At 39.9% G+C, this 20,532-nt stretch overlaps 1 protein-coding gene and 1 long non-coding RNA gene across 2 annotated transcripts in view; both read right to left on the bottom strand.

Moving 5' to 3' along the window:
• Positions 1-20,532, bottom strand: part of tspan4a (tetraspanin 4a) — a 109,284-nt gene that overhangs the window by 74,189 nt on the left and 14,563 nt on the right.
• On the bottom strand, positions 5,256-19,763 carry LOC116692929 (uncharacterized). Its single transcript, XR_004332812.1, has 3 exons — positions 19,753-19,763; positions 11,961-11,964; positions 5,256-5,362 (listed from the first exon to the last, which is right to left on the bottom strand). It is a non-coding gene; the product is annotated as an uncharacterized LOC116692929 (long non-coding RNA).

The following is a 20,532-nucleotide window of genomic DNA, read 5'->3' as shown; positions in this document are numbered from 1 at the left end:
TAACCATCAGGCCACTTACGTTATTTGCACTACAAAGACTGCATGTATTTGTTATTTATTTTTGCTATAGTGCTTAACAAGTATTATTTACTTTTGCCCAGTTGCGGCCTGTTGAGGGGCAATAAATATAAAAAGTTCCAAAACATCTATGTTGTTATTTGTATTGATCCACTAGACATAATATTTGTGTTTGTGTCTACTTTTCCCCCCGGTCTTGTGTTGTTGGTCCTGTCTTTTGTTCCCCTGAGTGTCTGTATGTTCTGTTTCCTGTTTTATTTGGAAGTCCGGTTTTGTCTTGTCCTGCCTTTAGTTTTACTTCCTGTCTTTCCGCTCTTGTGAATACCTGATATTTCCACCTGCCTCCCTGCCCTCTTGTCACCTGCCTCTCGTTACCTCATTACCTTGTGTATTTAATGTCTGTGTCCTTGTCTCTTGTCAGATTGTTTTGTTTGTCTGCCTGTTCCAGAAGATATTTCCCTCGTTCATTCCCATTCCCATTCCCATTCCTGTCCCCTGGGTTTTCCTGTGACTTTTTCTCTGTTTTTGCCCTTCTTTTTTTCCCCCCTGGACCTTTGTGTATTTTTGGTTTTGGGGACTTGGTTTGTTATCCAGTGCATCCAGAGTTTGTTTTCTTTCATTTTTTTGTAGATAAATAAAGCCTTGGAAGCCCTCTCCTGCCTGCCTGGCCATCTCTGCTTTTGGGTCCTCACTCCGCTCCTGTCACCATTCGGTTTTGTCATGGTTATGGTTATGGTCATGTGTCATGACAAAAAACTTCAAGAAAAGTGTTACAGAAGAAACCAAAGTTTTCTGTCGGATAACAAACAACAGTTGTTAAAGTCCCACATTTTCTTGATCCATCCTGACATCCTCCTTACTTTGTGGCCCTATAACCACGACTTCCTTGTGAGTTCCCAACAGTCACAATTACTACAGCAGCGAGAGAGCTTTGCCACTTGAATGTGAACATGTCATTTTTGGGGCATTTGCTGATGATACTGTTTTTCTTGGGGGGACAGTCTCTTATTTTCTGCTTGTACTGGTGATGAAGACAAGATTTAATAGACGGTCCATGTTACATTGTGTGGTCTGTCTCTGTGGGAGACAACCAGTGCCAACACATCCTGGTGTAAAAAACCTATAGCCTCCAGTGACTAAACACAAACTACCAAGTTGTAACCAACACCTGTCCCTGTATTGTTGTTGCCCCCCGCGTTTCCATTCATTCACATTCCAAATAGTCATTGTCAAACAGCCAAACATCTGCATCATTTACATGTCAAATAGTTTTGGGTTTTTCATGCTCATCAGAACTGCAAAAAAAGGGTGCATCCTGCATAAACATCTTAACGCTGATCAAACTGCAGCTGTACAAGCCATCATTGCGCATTTATGAAGACTAAAAATGGAAGAGGGGGGGTGGGTTGCTTGACACAAGACCATTGTTGCCTTCTTTTTTCTTCTTCTTCCATTACACTGATGCCAATGTCAGTGCACTTGATAGGCCTCTGGATTGATGTGTTAAGGGAAGGTGGGTCCTGAAAAGTCTGTAACACATTGCTGAGCCGAAAACACTGCCCTCTACAACCCTCCATAAATAAACTGGCAGAGAGGAAGACCCAGGCAAGATGGAGGAAGGGAGAGGGGAGAGACACTGCAAAGGGTAATCAATAAATCTCTAATCTCTTGAGTATTCTCTCCTCCCCCTTCTGCTGTGCAGCCAGGCACACAAACACACACACACACACACACACACACACACACACACACACACACACACACACACAACACACACACACACACACACACACACACACACACACACTGATACTCTCACACACAGACCTCCAGCTGCCTGTGGGTCTGGTCTCATTATATCGACTGGGATTGGGAGGAGACTGATTTGTTGCAGCAGTGCCCGGTTTTTCAGACGTGTTGACAGGAGTCATCAAGTCCCAGGGCAAAGTCAGAGTGGAGGGACCAGCTCACACACAGCTAATATGCTTCTGCTGATTTCCCTAACGCCAAGTGCCAAACCTGCACTGTAAATCATGCGTTGTACATGTGCACATCCTAAACAAGCAGCCAATCAGGTACAACCAAAACCTGTGTACAGTAGAATCACATTATTGTTTCTTGTTGAATGTCATGCATGTTTATTTTGAGAGTAAATCACTGAGTCTTTTCTCTGAATAAGGGAGAGAAGCTCATTTGACCTACAGCAAGCTTTTGTCATGCCCTAAATTGATGATTCGGTTTCAAAGCTGCAGAAATAATCAATGCACTCATTTTTTAAAAGTCCTCAAATTTCTAGGCAGCCATTTCTGTAGTCATTATAGATGAATCGTATCTGTAAATTCATATAAGTAAGAAGTAAATTACCCTCAGTCCCCACTCCCCTCAAGTGGTTTCTGATCTTAATGTGCCATCATTTGAGAACAGGTTATGTGTGCTCGAGTCACTTTGCCATATGCACACAAGAACATAAAGCTCCCCCAGGACAGGTGTATATCTGATGATAATAACACAGGGACCAGCCGCACAAACATAAAGAATAGTTATAATAAGCAAATACTTCCTTTGCCTTTATGATATCTTTAACCCTCTGCGGTAGTAGCTATCACCATCACTTGGAAGACGTACTGTAGGTGTAACAAAGTAACAAGCAGGGAAAGCAATTAAAGCTCTCTTAACTATGTTGAGATATGATATGTCACCAAACAACAAGCTTTTGTATCAATCCTTATGTGACATAAGAATTTCTATATTACTATATATATACAGTATATATATAACTATATTCAAAGTCTGAGGATTAGGATGAACTGTTGTAAACCAGACTTATCATATGTATGGAATAATTTGATGGCATGTTAATTGGAATAACATGTATAATCGTGAGTAACATTTCTACAAGTTAAAAACTGTTTTGGATACAAAATATGAAGAAAAAATACAGCTCTACACACAAGTCAGATACAGACTTTGGATAATAAAGACACGAAGAAGTCCAACATCTTGTAATGGGACCAAATACACAGAAAAGCCCCAGGACCATACAGCCTGGCAAGGGGACAAGTGGATTTCCATTAGATTTAGTTAAAACTGGGGATTATTAGCATTACAACTTCAAAGTAAAGAACAATATACTACCAGGAACACTCAAACACATTACAACACGTCTCACGCCTCTGACCCTCTGGTCTCGAGTGAAATCTTAGCTAACATTTTCTTCTATATTGTGATACTTAGTTCTTACTGTATTGAAATACATTATTTAAAAGTAACCCTCCCAATGTAAACATAAATTGATGCCCACACAATCAGACAATCAGGACATTAATAAGATAAAAAGTAAGAAATACTGTAGAAGGGAAGGATGTATTGCACATCAAGACAACCATTGTACATGCAGTACCTAAACCTGTCAAACACAGCAACACCCCATAACACATCAATACACTCAGTCTACTGTATAGCATTATATTATATATTGCATTATAACATTTAAACCCTGAGGGTGAAAGAGCCTCATAACTGTGTCCAATAGACAAGCGAAGGTAGTAAACAATCGGCAAATTTAATGAACAGCTAAATTGCTAAAATGGCCTTAGACACCACAGGGTTATCCTCTTCAGCAGACCCTTCGTTATGTATGTGCATTGTGCATCCGAGCATTGTTCAGACCCAGAGAGCTTGATTTTAAATTACATTGAGATCCCAGGATACCACATGCCATGCTGAATTCTAATACACAAGGTATTTCCCTTTTAATATAAGCATTATGTAGCTTAATGGCAGCAAGCAAGTTGATACGAAATTACTATTTGACATTGTTAGATTGTGAAGGTGACTATTAACATTTGGGTCAGGTGGTTAATCCAGCTTGGTTTGCTGCAGTGAAATGCTGGACACTTGTTCATATTGATGGATGAAGAAAATATCTGTAGCATATGTTATGTAATATTTATGATATTAAAGCAAGGGATTGTCGTGAAAAAATGCATCCTTCTCGTCCATCTGCTCTCCTATCCTATGTACTACAGCTGTCTCAAATGCAACTAAACTCCCTGCAGGAACAATGAAGACAAAAATAGGAACCTTATTGCTGTTTGGATCTTGATTTAGCAAACAACAAAGGCACTAAGTGTCCACAAAGCCATCTTTGAATTTAATTGTTAACAATTCAATTATTGGGAGGTAATGTCTTTTGAATATAAACATCAGGAGAGAGCAGTGCTTTAAGGAGCACCTGAGTGCTATAAAATGGCCTCATGTATATCTCTGCCTTTATGCGACTGTGCAGAGCAATCAGCAGACCTAATGACTCACATGAGATGGACACTCACTCCAGCACAGCTCCGCCTTCACTGGCAGCAGACATTAGGCTCGTTCGAGATGAACTGAGCCTCGCTTGTAAAGTAGAGGAGAGCAGGCGGTATCAGGTGGGGGCGGTGACCAAAACCCGCCTTAAAGTCGGACAGTTTCCAGCCGAATCTAGCAGCCTTCAGACTGAACAGGAAGTGACAGAAACACTGTGGTCCGATTACGATTTAATGAAATGTTATCTGACCCATATATCATCTTGTACACAGTCTCCAGTTTTAATTATGACAGAGTAGCTCTCAACATTCTCCACATGTGATCTGTTGCTGATGTTAATCAACAACCGACTGTAGATGATCCGTAATCAGAACGGATTTTGTCTTTCTGACTTCTAAACGTAACTATCAGCCACACAACATGTGTTCTGTACAGAATAAGCCTTTAAATCAGACAAATAGCTGTTAAAATCTCCTTTGATTCAAAAATAGATCCGCTGAAAGGCTGGCGTTTCCCAGCATTCCCGCCTGGGTCTTGCAGTCGGTGAAAAGTAACTGCGTCTCAGAACTGCGGCCGCCTTGCTCTCGTGAGATTTCCGTTGCCCTCGTGTGCATGACGTCAGACCAAGTCGGGATCAAGTTGGACACAAATCTAACCGGCATGCACCGGGCGCCGATCGCCGGTGATCGATTCTGCGCAGACCTGGCTCATCTCGAACGAGCCTATGTAACAGACAGAGTCAAAGCTGTTTGGAATTTGGAATATGTGTCTCAATCTGGGTTTTTACCAAAGTTTCCGGCCTCTTGCCTGTTTACGGCTTATGGTCAGCTCTGTGCGTTGCTGTGGTTGCTGTACACAAACCAACCAGCCAACAGTTTCCAAGGCCACAGACCTGATGAGAAGGAAAAAAACACGGCTTTTAATCAAAGACTTGGTTATGCGCTCACATTGCTACGCCGATCTTCCCAAGAAGCTGGTTGAAAGAATGAAAGAGGGACGCTGTGTTCGCACGGTCCAACAAGTCCGACATTGCTGGAAACTGTGAAAAAAATTGTATTTTGTACATCTACATGTAAATAGGAATATTAGTGGATTACTTACTTTCCTCAGGCATGTAAACAGCTTAGTCAGAATATTGTCTTTTTCGGAATAATGGCAAAAAAATGAATATAACGTGTATGTAAACGTAGTCACTGTGATCAGTGAATTTACTCGCAGCAGCACAGTAAATCCATGCAAAGCATTGGTGTAGAGTTCAAATGTGAGCTCAAAATGTCTCTACATCTACTACAGTTGAAAATGAGCCGGTAATGTCAATGCCCTGCCAAACCACCATCGTTTTCTATACTAAGCCCACAGTTTTGTGGGAAATTACAATGTTAACATGTTGAAATCTATTGTTTATGTGTGCATTGTTTCTAATTTACGGTATTTGTCTGTTGTGTCTAAAGAGTTAGTAGATAAGATAAGATAATATATTGATCTCCAGCTGAGAAATGTGGTTGTTGTTGCAGCACAAGAACAGAAAAGAAATGAATAAGAGGTATATAAGACTTTGCTGCACCTTTGGAATATTTCTCTCTAGCCGTTGTTTTTACTGATCTGGTGATACTGTTTTTCTTACCTTGTAAAGTGCCTTTGAGTATCTTTTTAAAGCGCTATATAAAATAAATGTATTAATAAAATAATCGTAAAAAAATAAAATAGAAACTATACAAGGTCATTTGGACATATAGTGCCAACAAGCCTCCATAAAGTGCTTGTGATACACAGACTGATAAAGAGAAAAAAATAAGGAAAGTGGCAAGAGAGCAAGGTTGCTCCCTGGAAGCACACTATGGTGCGGCGGGGGTATCCATCTTTGGATTACTGCAGGAATACTCACGACATTATCAAGTTCATAGTTTTATTTTCGTTTTCATTATGCGGTTTCTCCTGTTCTTCACATTCTACTGATATTGTTTGAATGCAGCATTAGCTCACCAGCCATAGTAGTTTGCCAACTTTCCCTTCAAATAGTCCCCCCCCCCCCCCCCACCTCCCCACTCCCCCACAACAGGCTGTTTTTATGAACCATGCGTTCACATACTGTAGCTACGAAAAGTTAAGCACTGTAATTCTCAAGTATTCCATGTATTTTTTGCTGTATGCACCCCAATGACTGCTGCTTTATAAGAACTCAGGTTGGATGGATGGTTCATACAACACAGGACTTTCAAATCCAGGGAGCACAGTTTGCTTCCTGGGGAAAACAGACTTTCACCCAGGAAATGTGTGTTCCTTGAGTGTTTTAATCCAAACCACAATGTTTTCCTAAACTTCAAGGGTAATTTGATTTAGTTTTATTTCAACCTGGACCCCATTTCCACATGCATTTATGTCTAATAGACTGATGTGCACAAGCATCTTTAAAATTGCTGCAGTATTGAGCAAGATTGCAATGACCGGTCAGCACGAACCGAGCTGCAATGTTTTTTTTTGTTTTTTTTTAATGTATACTGTTTTATTGATCCCAAGTGGGGAAATTAGAATTTACACTCTGTGTTTGTTAGAAATCACTACACAGCCCTGAAATACACACACACACATGCTCAGGACTTATTCATGCACGATGGAGAGATGTCAGAGTGAGTGGGCTGCCAGCTGGACCAGCGCCCTGAGCAGTTGGGGGGGGGGGGGTACGGCGCCTTGCTCAAGAGCACCCGGCAGTGCACAGGAGGCGAGCTGGCATCTCTCCAGCTACTAGTCCACTTTGGTCCGTATACTGGGACTTGACCCTCCGGTTCTCAACCCAACTCCCTACTGACTGAGCTACCGTCACCCCATGTAACCTGATTGGGCAATTTTGCACCCTCCCGATGTGAAAAGACACAAGTGCAGTATTTCACAAAGCATATGCCTTTTCTGTTTTCTACTACTGGCCCCATATTCCCACTCAGCCTTTTAATATGCCTTCTGGTGCATTCAGGTGATACTAATAACAGATTGAAATGGCAATGGATTGAAATAGCAATATCGGGCACTGTGTGTGCAATACGGACAAAATAATTCTTCCTGAACTGAAATATGGACAAAACCAGAGCTGCTGGCCTCACACATCGTCTCCTGATGCTGCATACCCTTTGTATCCTCTGCTGATAAAGGCATTGCAGATAAAAAACACCTCAGTTGCATGCTGTAGGGAGAAACAAATCTCTAACAACCAAAGTATGACATCAAAGAACATGGTGGCGAAGGGAGTAAAGAGGGAGGAAGGTGAGAGAGAGGGTAAAAGAAAGCTCAGCGGACAGTGACAAATGAGTCGTGTACAAGGGAATGGCAGTGGCATAACAAATCAGAATCGGAGTAGAGAGAAATGGAGACCAATGAGAACTACCCTGCAGAGCAAAAGTGGCATAATAAATTATTAATGGAAAGAGAGAGGTGGGGAGGAAGGGGAGCAGAGAGGGAGGGGAAGGGGCAGCGAGTATGTGGAGTAACAAACAGTTCCGTGAGAACTGCATGACAAAATGCAGTGGCAGGCAACGTTACTGACAAGGAGGCATGAGATGTAAGATGGAGAGAGACAGACGGGTGGGGAGTGCAGCGAGCTGGAAATAATCAGTGTGGGTCAACAAAGCAGGAGCGGTAACAAATAGACCAATGGGCATGTTCAATCAGAGTTGTTGCGCAGCAGGCGGCCCTCGTGAGGCTGCGTTTCCGTGCCTTTAAAGTTACAAATGCTTCACTCCCTGGTGTTGAAACTCACCACCAGTAACCAAAGAACTGTTTTCATAAGATGATCCTGCAGGTTTGGATTTACATCTAGAAAATAATGGTGTGAAGGTCGGGATGGTGGATTGGCGTGTAGTGCGTCTGACCACCATGCATGAGACCGCAGTGCATGTCCCGTCACCGACCTGCAGTCAATGGCTCTCTTTTATCTAACTTGCACAAATTGTGTAATATAAATATAAATGAATATGAATGATTATGAAAGCAAAATGCCATTGGACCCAATCCAGATTTTTGCGGTGATATTTTTGGAGACTCAAAGTCAATTGAAATAAGGGTAATTCATCATTATCAATTTTTTAATTAATTGATAAAAGGTTCATTTCAGTTTATCATAACTTGGGTTGTGTTTTCATAGTTTTAGCCATCATTTCTTTTGGTGAGAAAAATATTGCACCCGCCAAGGTAAATGCTTAAATCTGGCAAAGTGGCCAACCACAGGGCATAGTGAGGTCAGAGAAAATAAAGTCAACCTATACAATTGTTACCTGTTGTAAATGGTCTGTTGTAAACAACAATGAGAGTTTACAGGCATTCATCTGGTCCCGTGACGGGGTTTTGTTCCGTATCGTGGGGCTCTTTTAAAGTTTTTATTACCAAGTTCCCAGTAGGGAGATGACAGGAGTTGTAATTTATGGTCGTCCTCTTAACTTCATCCTTTGAAGTCGTTTTTAAGGAAGAAATTCAGCATTCACCAGTTCCATTTTTCAAATGAGAAGATTTGCTGATTTTTGTTGTCTGTTTTGCATCCCTTTGAATTAAATTTGTGGTTTAGCAGTCACCTCGAGCTCTGGGAAATAGATTGGGCATGTTAAATTATTTCCAGACATTTTGTAGACTAAATGAATAATAATTTAATAATTTAATTTAATCATAAAAATAGATCTTTAATTAATCTTTTATTAGGATAGTGATAATTCTGACTCACCAGCCCTCTTCTCTGTTATGTATGAACTTACATGAGATTTTTTTCTTTTCTCAGCCTCGCTGCACTGTGTGTGTGTGTGTGTGTGTGTGTGTGTGTGTGTGTGTGTGTGTGTGTGTGTGTGTGTGTGTGTGTGTGTGTGTGTGTGTGTGGTGTATGGTGTGTGTGTGTGTGAGTGTGTGTGTGTACCATCTATAAACCCCTTAACACTCCTTTGCTCTGTCTCTCCCATCTCATTCTCCCAGACAACTTCTCTGGCATTTTAATTCTTTGTTTTTTAATTGTGCTGCTCTTTCCCTTATTTCACATCCTTACCTCTCCTCTCTCCCTCTCCCCCACTCCCATCATTAACACCTCATTCCCTAATCCTCCCCCCTTGTTCTGCTACACCTCAGCCTCTCCTCCCTCTTCTCATCATCATTAGTTTGCTCTTTTCCACACCTCACACATCACTCTCATTCCGTCGCCTTGTCTATCCCATTTCCTTTGCCTTCTTTTGCCTCCTTACTTTGTCATCCTTTACCCTTACCTTGTCATCCTTTACCCTATCTGGTGTCCTACAATCCAGCTCCCCTTTCATGTCATCCTCACCTCCCTTCTCTACCTCCAACAGTCATCAGTTAAAATCACCACCATGTCCACCAGTCCACTCAATATGGCAAATGTGAGAGGGGCTTACACTTGAGAAGGCTCAACCAGTGCAGTGCTGCCTGGGCGAGTGGACTGGGCTGTGTTAAGAAGAGGATTAATCAAATAGAAGATTTTTGAGCTTTTTCTGCAAACATATACACCCACTTTGCAGCTGCATAGCATGGAGCAGTCTGTCATTGTATATTCAGGTGGATAAGCAGGTAATAAGATGGAAAGGTAGCACTGAACATTTCAAAAGGCCTGTTCATCACATAGAACAGGGTAGACCAGAAAATAATTGGGTAAAAAAAAAAGAAACTGGGGGTTGTGTTGTACTTTGCAGAATCAAACGGCTTTGAATGAGCCAGGGAAGTAAAACTGGTCCACAGGAGCAGAGAGGAGTGATGAAACGCAGCCTGGTTCCTGATCAGGAAAGAGGGAGCACTGCCAGAGCGTACAGTTTTAATAGTGTTTAAAAAAAAGAAAGAAAAAATCACTCCAGGTGCAGACCATTGTTTTTTTGTAATGCATTGATCCTTTTTTAATTTTTTTTTAGAATCATTACGTTGGTATAATTGCCTCTTGGCTCAGGAGTCCAGAACAATTATCAAAGTGTAATTTGACCTCTGAGCAGAAGAACCCTGAGATGGATCCAGATCTCCATGCAGCTTGTGGAGCTAAAGTGAAGTCATTTGAGCCGGCAGCTGACAACAGACGACGTGAGAAGAGAAAAGTGAAAATGTTGAGCTCTAATTAATTCAAAACCCAGACTTGAGTGTGATAACTCATATTTAGCTGAACTAGCCTTAGTACCATCAGTACAGCTACATGAATGTCAAGGAGGCAATCAATCACTAAAGAGATGGTGGGCCTTGTTGCCTAATTAAAGAGCTCCCCCCCCCTATCTGCCCAATCACAGTTTTTCAGTTATTATCCTCAAGTGAGTTTCACAGCTGCAAACACACCTCTAGATTCTCGATACGTTGCTACCGGTGTTACATTTCTTGCCCATTGCCCCCACCACTGTTTTGCTTTTTGAATAGAAATAAAACCCATTTAGTTCATGTCAGCCCATGTGAAAGCGTCTGCTCTGCTCCGTAGGCCTACAGCAGCAGCACAGAGGAACAGGATTTCATTCATATCGGGAGGGAACCGACAAGGCAATGGCGGGGGATTTGGTATCAAAGGAAAGGGGAGAGGGCAGCACTTCGGTGCACTGCCAGAAGATCCACTTCTGGCCAAAAGCGGGTAAAAATAGAAAATGATCCGACTTACTTCTGAATTTTTATTTTCCATTACATGTTTCATTCATATACTTGCATTTACATTTACTTTACTTGCAAATTTCCATATTATACCACTCTCATTACGGCTCCTTTTGTGGTAAAAACTGGTGACATGCACACCCACTCACTGTATTTATAGTAGTGCTTTCAGTTAAACGTGTTATTATCGGCGTTAACGCAAACCCATTTTAGGCCTATCAATATTTGTAGTTTTTTTCACTTGTTGTTGCAACAAATAGTAAAGTTAGAAAAACTACACCACACCGGATCTAGCTAGAGCGCCAGATGCTGAAATGGACGCCAATAAGATTCTGAATGGAAAGTTTACTTTTTAAAAGTATCCAAATGTTCCATTAACAAGACTAAAGTGATCTGTGTGTTTTGTTGTGAACTGAGCGATCATCGCAGCACGTCCAGTCTGAAATACAATTTGATGGCCAAGCACACGGCTGATGAGAATTCCCTCGTCAAAGTATTATTTTCACCCTTGTATTGATGGACAGTGTTACACTGTGTGAGAGATTATTAGCTCCAAATGTGAATGTTACGTGTGATATTGAACACTACAATGGGCTACATGCCCATGTTGTTTTCAATAAAAAACATTTACAGAAAGCAAGCCGATCCACTAAGAGCATTAACATGAGAAAAAAAATAATGGGACAAAAAGAAATCATGGGATATTTTTAATAGCTAAAATTGTGCAATTAATTAAGATTAATTGCAAGTTAACCCTCTGAGCCCTGAGGCCATTTTTACAGTTTATTGTCCGTCTGGATTTATTTCATATAAAAGCTTGTAAAACATCAACCCTGTGGTCTACAGTCAAGATATGAACATCATTTTTTTAGGAAAAACTGGGTTATTAGAATATTTGGGTTGCAGTGAGGTCACTTGCATGTTAAAAATGGTTGTAGGGCCTTAAAGATAAATAAATAAATAAAACGGAACATGAATCTTCCAGATACGTATTGATATCACAGACAGATAAGTAAAACCTAAGCCGTTTTACTCTCTAAAACACTTCTCATATGTCTTGGGAGTCACACTGTGAAGATATAATCATTATAACTTATATAGTTGACAAAATACATGCATGTTTTCAAAGAAAGTCAAGACACTTTTGCTCTCATGACATTAACTTATGCCAATATTAACATAATAATGTCATATATATTAATATTACACCTAGGGTGACCACCTGCTAATAAGCCCAAGGGGGGACAAGTGGTATGTTTCTGAGGGACAATGTGGGACACTGCCTGGCGCAGCGGTGCCCCCCCCCACGGGCAGACTCACTAATACTGGTTTACCCATTTCTAGCACATACCACCTTACATGGTATATTAATAATGCCCTATGCCCCTGAACATGTGTAACTGCTGATGTAAGCTCATGAATAGGCCAACCAATGTGTATTTTTTTCTAAATAAAGATTAATATTTTGAACATTCATACAATTATAATATAATTGACAGATGCACTTCCACTTACGATTTACTTTAGCTATTTAATTTTATATTTCCTTACAATTTATTCACTTTAAATACATTATAATATAAAATTATAGGACTAACAGGAATTGTAGTTGCTCAACACCACAGGAACAGTTTAAACCAAAGAGTCTTCCCAGTCTTCCTTGTACCCACCTTCTCTTTTTAACTGATGTTGGGGGGGGCCTCAGACTGCTCAAACTCGGGCTCTTTCTCCATTTTTTGAATTGGAAAGCGCGTTCCTAAAAGTCCCTTCCCAGTGTCTGGTATGCATGTGCATTCATGTGCATAATCTTATGTTACTCACCAAGAATTAGCTAATATTACAGACCTAGCATTAGCATTAGCATTAGCTACCAGTCAACCAGCAGCTTTACAGTAGGCACCAGACCACGTTTCCTCTTCAGTCCCATTACAGGTTGGAAGCGGAATTGTCCATTACTGTTACCATTACCGTTATTCTTACGTCCCATTCGAACGAGTTAATGAACCACTGAAACGATTTGGGAAACATTATTTCAAAGTACAAAAGAATCTTTGGTGTTGGATCGATTCAATATCAATAAATAAGGTCTCTGTTGTGAGTTGCAATGTGGCATGTAATCAATGACAAAACAATGCCTTTCGGCAGAAAAAATAATAACTCTCCTCTCCAAATATCAAATCGTGTGTCAAAAAATTGTGATACAAACCGAATCCTGGGTTTGGTGTATTGTTACAGCCCCAGCCAGCATGTATGAGAGAATGAGTGTAGCGGGTGTGCGCCACATGCCTTAATTGGGTTGCCAGGCATATGGGTGAAAAAACAGATCTATAATTAAAACTGGTGATTTCCAGCTGCTGTATTTATCAGTTAGCCACATGGGAGCCTAATCAGTGTGACAGATGGGATACTAGCTAATGCATCGTTTTCTTAGTTCAATTGCCATTATTGATTTGAAAAACAAATAACACATTATTTTTTACTTTTCACTGGATTATCTGCACAGGTACTAGCTACATCCAGCTACTTTATTCTTCTACGCCACTACATTCAGAGTATAATACTGTTCTTTTTTTTTACTCCACTTCATTTATTTAACTGATAGAGTTACTGTAAAGCAAGTAAAGCATTCTGGAACTTTGAAGGCTTTGAATTTGTAGCCATTTAGCATAGTGATTAATTTTTTTTAAGTAATTTAACTTAATCAAGTAGAGTTCCAAATGCGGGACTTTGTTTAACCTTTAACATTAGAGTATTTTTACAGTGTTGATTAACTGATAAGCTTCAACTATTCCAAGTTGATTGCTAAGCAAACTTCTGCTTTTCTCTGTTTTACATCATTGTAAAATTGTGTTTTTAAAAACTTGCTTTACAGCTCAGCTTTGTTTGGGGTGTAGAAAGGTATGGAAGTGATGACCCTTCCCTTTGCCACAAACTGGACACGAACGAGACAAAATACAGAAATTAGCATAAAGCGTTGTTATTACACCAAACAAGGACACAATTCTTGTTGTATATGTTAAATAGGTCATTCTTAACCAAAGATGTGCAGTATCCTACATCAATGGTAATTATGTTGGTCACTAAAATCCCTGGAGAGTTTTTAACTTCCTACAGTTTTTTATGAAGCTGTATTATCAGAAATCAATACAAACTCATTTAAGAGGTGTAGTGACACATTAGAAGGACATCACCATTAGAGCATATGGAAACCCATTGTATTTAATCATGTTCTACAGCCACGGCCTCTGAGACAGAAATAATGTGACATATTTTCTATTACAGACCTTAGAAACATTCTCATCAGTTCAATATCATGCCTGTAAGCAATACTCATAAAATTAGGAAAAGTCAAGAATCAAGCTGATAAGACAATGTTTTTTGAGCTGATTAATGGACCCGGGTAGCCTGACATCGCAAGATCAAATCTCACATGTGAATAAGTCTGGAACCTCTCAGTGCATCTCCGATTCCAAGGGTCGTTATCAACAGGTTTAGATGGCAATGCGTAGATCTACAACCAACCAGAGCAACAGTAGGAGCCGGTGTGGGGGGCTCCAAACAGTTTTAACGGAAGCTCAGTGAATGGACATGACTTATTAAGTTACTTATTGCATTAGTTATCAAAAGAAGATCACAGAAATGTGTAATTTGGTTAAACTTCATGTTGTCCTCGGGTAAAATTGACTTGTTTTCCTATTTCAATGTTCTTTTTAACTACCCAAAATAACATGATTGATTCCACACAACGCTATTTGGCAAGTACAAATCTCTACTTTCATTAATTTTGGGGGGGTCTTATTTAATTTTATAGCATTTGAAAAAAAAATTTAAGTGGTTAATAATGGTATTGAGTAAAAGTTGACATATTCCAGTCTGTGATTATCCATCAACATACATTCCTTTAATTTTAGTTTAAATAATTCCTAATTTCTGCTTTTCTAACTCAAACATTAGGTATAATTTCCTATAAATGAGGTTTATTGACGATAACTTCCAAAAAAAAGTGGCAAACATTGAATAAAAGCGTCAAAAATGTTGATAAAAGGGACAGAAAAGTAAGAAAAAGTTTTAAAAAACATCGATAAAAACTGTCAACAAAAGTGTTGATTTTGAATTTTGAGTGGAAGACAAGAGATTATTACATGGGTTAAAGAGAAAGTTGACAGATACACACAAAGTTTTGGGGGAATCTCATAGCTTCTTTTTTTCCAACTTTTAAGGAGAAAATGGAACTACGTCACAGTCTGCGTCACGTGTGTAACCGTAAGTGAAGTAACATAACAGATGTACTGATTTGAACTTTTTCTGAAGAAAGTGGTATCACCACCCGTTTTACAATGTTAACAATGCGTTTAAAATCGTAATTGTTACATTTCGATATGAGGACCGAAAACGCTCCTGTGGGTTGGATTTGCTGTCACTGCTAGAGGCATTCATTTATAAAACGCTCCTATCATCGCATGGTTTGGAGGACTTTGGAGGAATTCGGAAGGGGACCAGACGCATCTGCCAGAGCAAATAAAACATGAGCTTGCAGATTTTCCCAGGCAAGGACCTGGTCTCCAGACCGCCAGACCCCAAACAGAACATTACTGTTAAATATATTTGGGTTAGGGGCTCAACAACATGATGAAGACTTTCAAAAGGATAATGACAACATTTGATTTTCTAATGATTCATGGTTCCTTCATCCCACTTTTTCCTGCCAGTGTCATAAAGTGTCCTGTAGGCTTTTATTATTTTGAATCTGCAGGAAATGTACAGAAAGTACCAAACAGGGAATGCTAAAGGCAGTAAGCAGTATCAGATGAAACTGCTGAAGTACCAATCGGCTTCAAAGAACATTTAGCATTGTCATCATAGCATCTGCTCTTATTATAGACATTTAGAAAATAAGATCCCTGGTGGATTCTCATGTTAGAGCACTGGCAGCACGCAGCCTTTTTAGATAAACATGACCAGTATCCCTTTGGACAGATGCATATTTCATGAGGACAGTTGTGTTTGGGCTTCATGTTTATCTTGTCAACAGTTAACAAAGCTGTCCTAAAGGCTGCTGCGCCCTGTGTTGTCTCTTCACATCCCACTGTGTGACCATGCCTGCCCTACAGATTCAGACTTGTCTCAATAAAAGGCAACAGAGGGTTTAATAATAACGGATGTCCTTCATTTTTTCTTAAAAGATAGAGGGAATGGCCTTTGATCAGTACAAGACTCCGCTAAGGATTTCATTGTGGCAGCTTCAAAAGAGGCCAGGAGGAGGGTTACCTCTTGGTGATATTCACGTGGAACTCTGCTTTGTCAAGAGATTGATTGGATGAGCGTTTGTCTCCTTAGAGAAGCAATTTCTCCATCTCGCCTGAGCGTATTATTGTCGGCTCAGTCCCTCTGCCTTTATCCAGGCCAGACAAGAGTGCATGGGAATGATGAGGTTGACGATAACTGATTATACCTTGGAAAGACTGTTGAATACTAAGTCAATCATCAGTATGTGTCGGGAGCAGCAAGGTCAGGCTGAATAGTTTGGCTTGTTTCCATCATGGTGTGGAGAGACAGATGGCACAAACATGATAAATGTGACAACAATATTAGGCAACTCAATCATCAATAATCAGACGTATTAGGGACTTTACAAAATGATTAAAAACGAGGGTAGATGAGGGACGGGCAATGCTTTGCTAAAGGGAAAAGTTTATATTGAAACCTTCCGGTTTGAGATTAATTAAAAAAAGGGCTTCCAATCCTGTCACTGTTTTGGGGTTTACTGTTTTATTTTGCCATTACAGTCAACTGTAGGACCAGTTACAAACACATTATATTGATATTAGTGATTGAAACTCGTAGTTTTAAGCACCAACTGACGCTGGCCCTGATGACATCCTATAATGACTTTTCTTTTCAGATTTGGCGCAGCTCCCTCTAACACAGAAGGCTCAATAACTGTTGTCACTTAGAACTCTCCAAGACCAGTAAAACCAACTTTGATGTACAAAATTGGCGTGGAGTTCCCCTTTAATGGTGAAACAAGTTGAGACCATCTCAGCATTATATTTTAAGATATTAGAGGGATGGTTCTAAGAAAATATTAATAGCGCTGGGGATGTTTTCATACAGTCCCTCATGGTCAAGCTCTCATGGAAAGATAAATACAACATTCATTAGGGAATCAACTGAAATTTCACACTCAATATATTAACAAGGGCTTTAATTCCATGTATTTTTAGCTCATTTTTCACAGAGAAGCACATTTGGGCCATTAAAGCGTCATCAAGGTGCTTTATGGTGTAGCCTGCCTGAGCTGTTAACATTTTTTTCTCTTACCGCTTCACCACCTGCTGTTTTCCCACCTGTTCTCCCCCCCCCCCCCCCCCTTCCCCATCCCGCACCTCTCCTTACCGATTCCCCCTCCCCCTCCCCAACTCCTCCACCATCAGCTATTCTGGCTCTGCACCACTCCACCTGCATTCAGCACAGGTCCCAGGGTGCACAGCCATCCTCCGGTTTGTACATCCATGCTGTTTGCACTCTCTGCTGCACCACACTGCGGTCCTTTTTTTCCATACAGCTCCAACCCAACCTCGATTACATGAACAAGGGCAGTGAAGACAATCCCACCCCCCACCCCTGCGCCTCAATCTGCCTTTCTCTCCTTCTTTTACTCTCTGCGCTTTAGTGTTCTACCACTCCTCTCCATCTCTCGATGCCCAGTCCTCTCCCCCCAACTACAACCTTGTCTCTCTCTCTCTCTCTCTCTCTCTCTCCCTCTCCCTCTCTCTCTCTCTCTCTCTCTCTCTCTCTCTCTCCTCTCTCTCATCTTTTCGCCCCCATCCTCATCCAATATAACTCCCTTTCACTCTCTCTTGGTGTCTCTTGCTCTCTGTCAGCCCAGCAGTATCCTTATTCCAAGCAGCGCTGCAGCAAAACACTCCTGCCCTTCTCCGTTTCCCCTTTCGATAAGGAGATGGCATTTTTATCAGTGTTAATAAAATCTTCTATTTTTATAGCCTGCTGAAAGAGCAGGGCCTCATCATGCATCCACTTGCTGTTGTTAATGTGTGAGAGTGTGAATAAGGTTTGTCTGGGCGTGTAGAGGAGTCATGTGAGAGAATACAAACGTAGGGATTTGTGTGTAAATGGGAATCTGAAAGGGAAAGCAAACTAGAGCAGGCACAAATAGAGTCAGAGGAGTTACTTTCTGTGAGCTATATCTGAAATGTTAAGTCTTGAGTAGATTTTTTTAAACAGCCTGACAGCTTGGTGACATAAAGCTGAGATTAAAACCAACAGTATAAGTACTTAGTCTTGCACTTGGCCAGCTACACAAACACTAGTGACTTGCAAAGGAAGGTGGAGAATATAATAACATTCACCGTATTGTTTTCAAGGTGAGCAAAAACTGCAGCCTAAACACAGGAGAACCACATGGCATTGAAATAATTGTCAGCTACTTCATTAGGGGGCGAAAAATCACATGTTAAGGCACTGTGAAAAGCAATTAACGCCTCAAGGTCTAAAAGGGCTCCTTTGAAAGAGTTTTATTTTGAAAGGCTATTGTTTATCCGAATCAAAACACTTTATACTAAACAATAACCCATGCCAGGTCGGTACAAGACGCAGCTGGTTTTGTCCGAGACCAAAAAATAGTAAATGCATTAAAATGGTAAAAAAATATATCACCATTTTTATGCAATATGGCTGTGATTTTGAAGGAGCGATACTGTGACAAGCAGGTGTGGGACTTAATTACAAAGTGAAAGTTTTTGGCATAATCTAATTAAACTTATGCACGCTCTTGAATAAGGTGAAACTTGCTTCATGAAGTTGCCCTGACAGGAGAAACTTGTGGTGATTGCTATTGCATAACAAATTACAGATTATCATGGACTCCTGAGGGATGGGAAGGTTGTATGTTTGAGGGTGTAGTTAGCCTCTTTCTTAAAGATAAAGATTTTCAGATGTGGGGTTGTGTTGTGTGTGTTGTGTGTTGTGTCATTGCCAAACTTACTGTGTACAGTATTAGGTGAGAGTTGGTTTACTAGATTGACTCACAGCCCCTCTGCACCAGAAATCACACCACCTCTACACTTTGTTGTCCTCTTCTATCTTCTACTATAAAGGGGATTTTTCTGTTATGCTGTTATAAAAGCTTTTGTTTGGGTGGATTAACCCTTGAGTTGTCTCTCCGCCGACCTGGAAATTTAAAAGGAAAAACCTTTTTTACCAAGGTTATGGTTGCTTTCCCCCAATGATTTTGTCACTTTTTCAACATTTGTCTACTTTTCCTGAGCCTTTTGAAATTTTCATGAGTTTTCCCCCCAAATCTTTAAAGCTCTTTTTTTTTTACATTTGTCACTTTTTTCAAAATTGTTTCACATTTTTGTTAGTTTATTTGACATTTGTCCACATTTTTCTCTCTTTTTTACACTTTTTTAAAGATCTTTTACCAATTCTTTTTTCCTCCAAATGCTATAAAATTCACAATAAACATAAAGATTCAATGTAAAATTCAAAAGTAGTGAATGAGTAGTGAACTGATTATTTATTTAACTTGTGAGCAGCGTTGTTGGGAACCATCCACGTTACTTTTTTTAAAAACGTGACCATGCTAGGGACTAAAGGCAAGAAGTCTCTGCCTCTGCTGCTTCAACCCTATCGCCTAGAAATTAAATTTGTATACAACTACTTTGTATTAGCACTCTTTGTACATTTTGAGTGAGACGAAACCACTCATTGGATATTTAGAGAAAAAAAAAGAATTTCAACAAAGGAAGCGCTACTGTAGTGTTTGTAGCGGACAGAAGTCAAAGGAAAGGTCAGGACTTTGACAGGAGAGACTGGAGTTTGCATCCTGCCTTAACAGTGTGTTTTGGTTAAGGCATCAAAGCTACTGTCATTAAGGTTAGGGAAAAATTTTAGTTTCACTTTAATGTTACTTGAAGCATGAAAAAAAAATTTCATGCTTCAAGTAACCTAGACCACAAACTTTCCCTAATCAAATACAACACAAAATATTGGCTACCTGCATACTTTAGTTACAACCAGTGGATATTGCACAGAAAACTAAGAAAATGATCTGTTATATTTTGCACATATATTCATTAAATGTTTCTCAAATATGTTGAAACGAAAAATTAAATCAGGTGGAATTATGTTGCTCCCATTATGTTTTTCTTTGTATGTGAATTAGTAAGAAAAAACAGAATTTTGTCTCTTGTGAATTACCCTATGTTATGGCAGTGCACAATAATCAGTCAATCAATATGTGTGTGCTGTACTATATCTCTGCAATAATAACATCAGTTTTTCATATCAAATTTTATAAGCATCTCAGGATGGTGTTGTGTGTAGTATTGAGTAGTGTTTATTGTGTGTGTCTGCCATTGTGTGTGGACTATTTATGTTGTGTAATTTAACATTTTGGACCAATACAAACCAATTTCAATCACTCAGAGATTTCATTTTGCACAGTCAAGCTTTGGTCAAACTCTAAGATCCTGCCAAATACCAGGCTGAATTAAATGTGAATAAAAATATGCCAAAGACATTTACAGCTTTTCAACTTAATGGAATGGTTCAGATGTAAAAAATGTCATCCTACAATTCAATATTTCACTT

Source organism: Etheostoma spectabile, chromosome 1, assembly GCF_008692095.1.
Source record: "Etheostoma spectabile isolate EspeVRDwgs_2016 chromosome 1, UIUC_Espe_1.0, whole genome shotgun sequence".
Taxonomy (NCBI): Eukaryota; Metazoa; Chordata; class Actinopteri; order Perciformes; family Percidae; genus Etheostoma; species Etheostoma spectabile.
The sequence above is the reverse complement of the archived record's forward strand: the minus strand, read 5'-3'. Positions and strand labels throughout refer to the sequence as shown.